Raw genomic sequence first — 6830 nt, forward strand, 5'->3', positions numbered from 1 at the left:
TGGGCCAAAGGTGACAGTTATTTGGCAGTTCCTCACTCAATACCCCTGCCTGCCACATTCTTGGTTCCTCTGAACGCACCTTTGATTACTGAAAGAACTGTGTTGATTTCATGAATGGTAGAAATCACGACACTTGAACTGCCCGCCATTCCAACCTTCTTTCATGACTCTAATGTGCTCCCTGAACGTTTATTTAACAACTGGGGGGAAAAAAAAAAAAAAAAAAAACCACCACAAGGATGTCTTGCAGAGAGTAACCATGTTGCAGAAATAGCAACGGTGGCCTTTTGCTTGCTTTCCTTTGCTGGCCATGCCTGAGCAAGGTTTTTTGTAAGATGACCTGGAGTTGGGCATTCTGCCCACGTGCACACCTGGCAGCTCAAATCTTCCTATCCTTGGGAACTCGGATACATGCTGAGTTCCCATTTTCTTTGACTGCAAAAGAGACAAGGACCAGCTGGTTAGTGCTGACACGGCTCGCACTACTGGCGGGAACACTACTTAAGTGTTCTGCGTTTGCTCATTATTTATCAATGGGGAGATATTTCTCCGGAGAAAAGCATGTCCTTTGTCTCCTGATGGAAAGTCCGTTCTTCCAATGGGGGATTGTCCTAGAAAGCAAAAAAATTGGTAATTCATTTCCCATGTGTGAGTCCCAAGTGTAATTCTCCATGTGTAAGTTTTCATTTTAAAGGTTCGAATTCAAATATAGGAAATGAATTGTGGCCCTAGAAATATCAGATACTTAACTTTTTCCCATAGCAATATGATTTTTAATAGCTGAATATGCCATCTCTCCTTGAACAGGCTGCTTTTATCACCAGTTTGAAGCATAGATTATTGTTGTAAGTACTATTAATTATTTGAAGATAACTTCACACTGGAAATAATTTTTAACATCCCCTGCCTCAAGGCATCAAATAATGCAATGCTGGGTTTAGTGTGTTCATGTAGGCAAAGCGCTTTCCTATGTGGCTACGTGGACCTCACATGAACCTGCAGGCTCTGGGAGATAGAAAAGTGGAAAATCAGACACTAATGAAGTGTAGCAAAGGCTCTTCTGATTTTCCAACCTTATGTGGGATAACATAAAAAATGTAATAAAGGAATTTTTTATCCCTTTACCTGAAGTTAAAAGCTCCCAAGCTCTCCTTCTTTTCCTCCTCTTCTTTTTCTTCTCTCCCTTCCCTTCTCTGTCTCCTTCTCTTCTCTTTTCTTATTCTTTTTGGTCTTGTTAGATCGAATATCAGGGTCTCTTTGCTCTTTGAATTATTCATGCTACTCCGATTAACGCTGGATTCATATTCATCCAAAGAAACTTATTTTTCCTTAAGTTTTCCAACCATGAAACTAATAGAGCATGATGGAAATGTAACTGATACTTAGCTATTGTCCTGGAAATAGATCCCATTACAATTATATGTAAGAGATATTTTAAAATAACTGTAAAACAGGAGGGATATTTATGCTCTTCTGAAGATGAATAGACTTATTTATAGGTAGAGAGACATTCCAGAAGATAAGCTAAAATTAATCATATTGCTGAAGTTTTCAAAGAGGTCAGAGTCCAAATTAAATATAGAAGGGCAAACCAGTTTCTTCCTCTTGTGTATTTTAATGAAGACTAGAGAGGCTAGAGAAATATTTATATTCTTTTATTCATATTTTCAGGATTGCCTCATGTCTCGATTTTTTTCCCAAATCTCTCATTTAAGTGAGGGTACTTCAAAGTGAATATGGGTATTCTCAACTCCTCATATCTTAAAAAAGAAAAAAAGGAAGAATTAATAGGGACTGGAAATTTAAAAACAACAGATGTACTAAAAGTGTGATTACTGCCATGAGTAAGACATACGGGGCAGTGCCACCACTTTATGTAGCCTTGGTTGAGGGCTGATTGTATCGTAGGGAAACTGGAGCCCCAGAGCCATGCTAAGACCATCTCTAGGAAATGACTGCTGATTTGCCTTGGAGTGAAAGAGATAAGCCGTTTCTCTCTAAACATAGCCCTCTAACTGCTTTGTGGTTAACAAGATGCCCTGCTAAGAACTCTGGGTAATTCATTTAAGGCTGAATATTGAACTGTGATGTGTGATGAGGGAGGAAACTGTGCTCCCAAACACTGGCTACATTACTCTGAAGGAACTGAAACGTAGAGAGGGACCAGCTCTTTGCATCCTCCACAAAGGGGCGGACACACGTGAGCTGAACTCCAGAATCCAAGGTCAGAAAGAGACTCCCAACAGTACCACATGGGGTGAAGTGACATCGCTTCCATTCTGGACCCAGAATTTTTTTTTTTTTTTTCCTTCACAGAGCTACATACTTCAGTTGTGATGCCTTAAGCAAGAAAGCAATGTCTTCAGACAGTGGCTGAGATAAGAAAGACTAGGTGAAGCTGAGTCCCAGGCACAATGGTGTGCATGTTGATATCACTGAGTTATGAACTATTTCCTTTTAATCCAGTTTCAAAAGATGACTTCCTCCATATGCAGTTAATTCCACATATAACTACAAGGAACTGCATATTTTCGAACAGTTGTGTCATCAGTATGAATGTTTAAACAATCTCTGTGGTCTTTTTCCCACAAACTGATTTAACATGTATATAAAAAGGCTTTTGGAATGAGCACTTTACATTTGCTTCTCAAACTTCAGCGTCTGTTTTTAGTAAATATTGAAGATGAAACTTCCCCCATTCATGCCTGGAGCACTGGCCAATTGCAACTGAGGAATGCAGCTCTTGGGCTTTTCATGAATAAAATTCTCTGGTTGTGAACCTAGTCTTTCTCAGGCCATGTCAACAGGACCACAACTGAATGGATGTGAGATAAAGCACTCATGGCAGTTGGTTGAACTGGCTACAGATTATTCTAATTAATATCAAAAGACAGTGGGCTCCACACAGACTTGTTCAAATCCTGACTCTGTACAGGGGGGACCATGTATCCCTGTGTGTCCATAGTGGCCCCAGTTCACTCTTAATGCTCCTGTGTAACCATTAATAGTGTCCCTTTCAAAAATGTCCCAGTTTAAGCTAGAATGTATATGATCGCTCTACTAATAGTGAAACCCATTTTAGATCTCTGTGCCCTTGCTTTTTATGGGTGCAGCAATATGTGTTGGGGCTCTGGTCCTAGAGACCCATTTTATAGGCCAAAATCATCAAAACTGATCATGAAAATAACTTAGGGTTAACTAAAACACAACTATACATGTGACATAATAAGTTATTGACAAATAAGGTATTGTTTTTCTCCCCACATACTTGTTTTGTCTTCTTTTCTCATTTCAAGTAGGAACCAGTCCTTTGTGTGCTTCCTTGCCTCAGGGATTTTTGCAGGACAGAAGGCAGACGCCCCTGAAAAGTCTGTAGTTCTTCTTGTGTTGTTGCAAAGGCCTATGGCCACTGAAGAAATAACAAGTGCTCCAGACTCTAAGGAAGAGGGATGAGGCTTTGGAGGACAGAGTCAGAGAGAGAAGCTCTTCATCTTAAGGAGGTAGAGGAACAAGACTGCAGGCTCTGCAGAGAAGGTGAGCAGAGGCGGCGGTGACTTAAACCTGGAGCTGGATCAGCTATGCAATTTGGGGGACTCAGTGCAAAATGAAACCATGGTGGCCCTTGTTCAAATTTCAAGATGGCCACAGCAGAGCACTAGAACAAATTCAGGGCTCTGCTGAGCATGGAGCCCTGTGAAACTACACAGTCACATGGCCATGCAGCTACCCCTGCCCAGAGGAGATGGCTTCTTGATGCGCCTAGAGGGGGGCACCCTCTGCAAAGTCCCCTAACCCCAAATGGCGCCGCCAAAATCCAGGGCCCCACTGTGGGCTCCACAGAGCAACAACAATGGTACCTTAAAAGACTGGAGAGTAGAGGCCCTTCCTCAATTGTCTTCATTCCAAGTAAACCTTCTGGGTTCTGGTGTGAGTCTCGGAAGGAGAGGGGTTCCCAACAAGGAGGACATAGCAATTCTTGCCATCTCAGAGGAAGGATGGTGCCTGAGAGTCAGAAAACTAAAGAAAGAAAGAAATTGATATGTTTTGCACACTTCAGTTTGTGGACTAAAATTTATTCCACATATGCTTTTACAAATATTTAAGTTTATAAAACCAAATGTTTAATATAAGATCCACATTGTAAATATTCCTCTGAGAGTATTTTTCTGCATGGACTGGAATGGCTGAGCTTCTTAAAATGTAAGTCCATAAAGTGGAGGGGAAGATGCCTGCTTTCTTGGTAAACCTCCCTGAAATACCCACAGGCTTTCTTCACCACTGCAAGGATTTTTGGTCTGCATTTAAAATTCAGATTGTTTGTCTCAAACATTTTCCTTATCCATTTCATGTGCAAAAATGCTCTGAGAGTCACTGAACGGTAGGTTCTGTGGGATGAGAAGTTCCATGGTTTGGGTTCACTGATAGTATATGTGAACATCTTATTTATGACAGTAAATGTTTTTAAAAAAAGTTGTTATTCTCTGTAATAGTGTGTGATATTTGAGCAAGTTACTTAACCTGCTCTTCTTATCTGTAAAATGAGTATCATACCTACCTCTTGGGGTTCTATCAGGACTCAATCAGATGACAGAGAGAGTACCCAGCGTATATGAAATGCTAAATGGTTGCTGAGTCTTGGACATGACTCTGCCACGTTAATCACACAATGGTGACCCAGTTTTTAGTTCATGGGTTACCTCAAGCTTTTTTCCCCCTGGTTGTAAATGGGGGAACTTCTACCCATCATGAAGTTCCAGGAATTTTTTTGTTTTAACAGTAAGATAATTGTCTTCTCCCCCAAAACACAAGTTAGCACCAAACTCCTCAGATGCCCGTGGACCACAGAACAGATTTCATGCTGCTGCCAGCTACTTCTGGCCTTGGGCAGATATTGGATCATTGAGGATTAGAATCAAAAAGGACCAGAGATCATAGTCTTCAGTAGTGACTTAGAAACTCCTGGGGGCGCCCAAGGGGCTCCCCATAACATGTGGTCCCAGACACCTCCTCCCCACTTGCCAGAGCAAACTCCAACTGTATCTGTTTTACACATTGTCCATCTAAGTAAAAGGGCACAGCTAAAAAAATAAATAAATAAAAAGACCCTTTGAAAATCATGGATCTGCTCCAACCCCTGCATTTTTAGAGTTGATGAAATTTAGAACTAGAAGATTGTTTTAACCAATATCAGCCAGCTAGTTTGTGGCAGAGCCAGGACTACACTGAGGTCAGCTCCCAGTCCATGCAGTTTTCATTCTAGCAGGCTGCTTCCTGAAGAAAGATGGAGATGACACCGCAAATGTTGTAGGGTCAAGATTTACATCTTACAGATCAGATGTACCAAAACAGTAGCTTATGTATTTGTTTTCTATAACTGATTTAGTCTCACTCTGAAGCTCTCATTCCTACAGACGGCAGAAATAAATTTGCTAAACAGCCTCTTTCAGGGTGAAAAAAAGGGGGGGGCCGTATTCATGCAGTTCAACCATTGAAGTTCCCTATCAGAGACAATTCTCTACCTTCTGAGGCTCTCCCTTCTCCCTTCTTCTCAAGGTGGCATCTGGATGATGGAGAAGTTTATGGATCCTCATGGAGCAGGGGGAGGAACGTGTAACTCGCAGGTTGTCTTCCTCTGCAGGCTCCTGCTGTTCTGCAGCTGAGGTATGAGTCCTCTCAGTCTCTGGGCATCAGATTCTCTGGGCATGTATCCTCCCTACATGTGCTATGTAAGTGTTTGCAGCTGGTGTAATTTGCGGTCTGCTCTCTCTGCATGGGCAATCTATGGTGATAGCTCTCAGGGAGCTAGGCCATCTCTCCCTGGGAAAATTCTAACCAGGGTACCAGTGCCATGGGAAGGCCATCTTCAGAAAGGAACTGACTGCAGTTCAGGGAAGCTCCTCTTTATCAGCCACCTAAACAACTGAAAATTAACTGGAGTTTTGAATACCTTCTTCTCGTAACGTTTTTTTGAAGTAAAAAAAATTAAAAGCAGACACATAATTACTTTAAAACCTTGGTCTTCTTGTTAAAGACAGCAGAGTAAAAACACTTATGCCATTCCTCTTCCTAAAAGTCCAATGAAAACAATACATGGAACAAAAATAGAAGGAAAAAATCTCCGTATCACGAATGAAGCAAGGAAACAGCTACAATCCCAAACCACAAACTATGAAGAACACCTGCTAAATACTGGGGGCATAGGTGGAGCTAAGGGAGGCCCTTAATGCTGACAAATGCCTCCTTGGATCTCAAACAGGATCTATATTTCTCTAAAATTAAGTGAGGGAGCCCTAAAAAGTCAAGCCAATGATCCTTTGCTTAGAGAGGGGAGGTTGAAAGATATGAATGAGACGTGGGAGAAATGGGGACTGTCCTTAAGAGATACTGAGTTTTAGAGGCTACAAATTTTTCACTTATTTGTACTTTTCTGAGTTTTTGGACAAATTTTTATGAGTACTATTTACCAAAACAATAGCCATTCTAACAATAAGTAAAAGCTAAAATCAAAACAACAACAACCCTTTTAACTGTGTGTAAGAGGGTTAAAGGATAATTAACAGCTACCTCAGAATTCTTCTTAGGGAGGAATAGTCTTTATTATAATTTCTTAATAGGTTATTGAGTGTAAAAAGATAAATCAGACCCAGAGTCTGGAAGAAGAGGGGAGAATAGAGTGAAGGCTGAATTGTTCTGCGTTCAAATATGGGCACAATTAGTAGGGTGAGATGATTACTCTTGAGAGGTAGGCAGGAAGAGAAGGATCGAGGGACCGAAGAAACAATAGGAGGGGAGGGGGGAAGGTAGTGTTAGAACCTGAGTTAGCAGAAATG

At 41.2% G+C, this 6830-nt stretch overlaps 1 long non-coding RNA gene across 1 annotated transcript; it reads right to left on the reverse strand.

The window, feature by feature from the left end:
* Positions 1 to 1675: 1675 nt before the first annotated feature.
* Positions 1676 to 3907, reverse strand: LOC307194698. Its single transcript, XR_013830614.1, has 3 exons — positions 3858 to 3907; positions 3269 to 3523; positions 1676 to 1760 (listed from the first exon to the last, which is right to left on the reverse strand). It is a non-coding gene; the product is annotated as an uncharacterized lncRNA (long non-coding RNA).
* Between the last annotated feature and the right edge of the window lie 2923 nt (positions 3908 to 6830).

The sequence above is a fragment of the Stenella coeruleoalba genome (assembly GCF_951394435.1).
Source record: "Stenella coeruleoalba genome assembly, chromosome: 11".
Taxonomy (NCBI): Eukaryota; Metazoa; Chordata; class Mammalia; order Artiodactyla; family Delphinidae; genus Stenella; species Stenella coeruleoalba.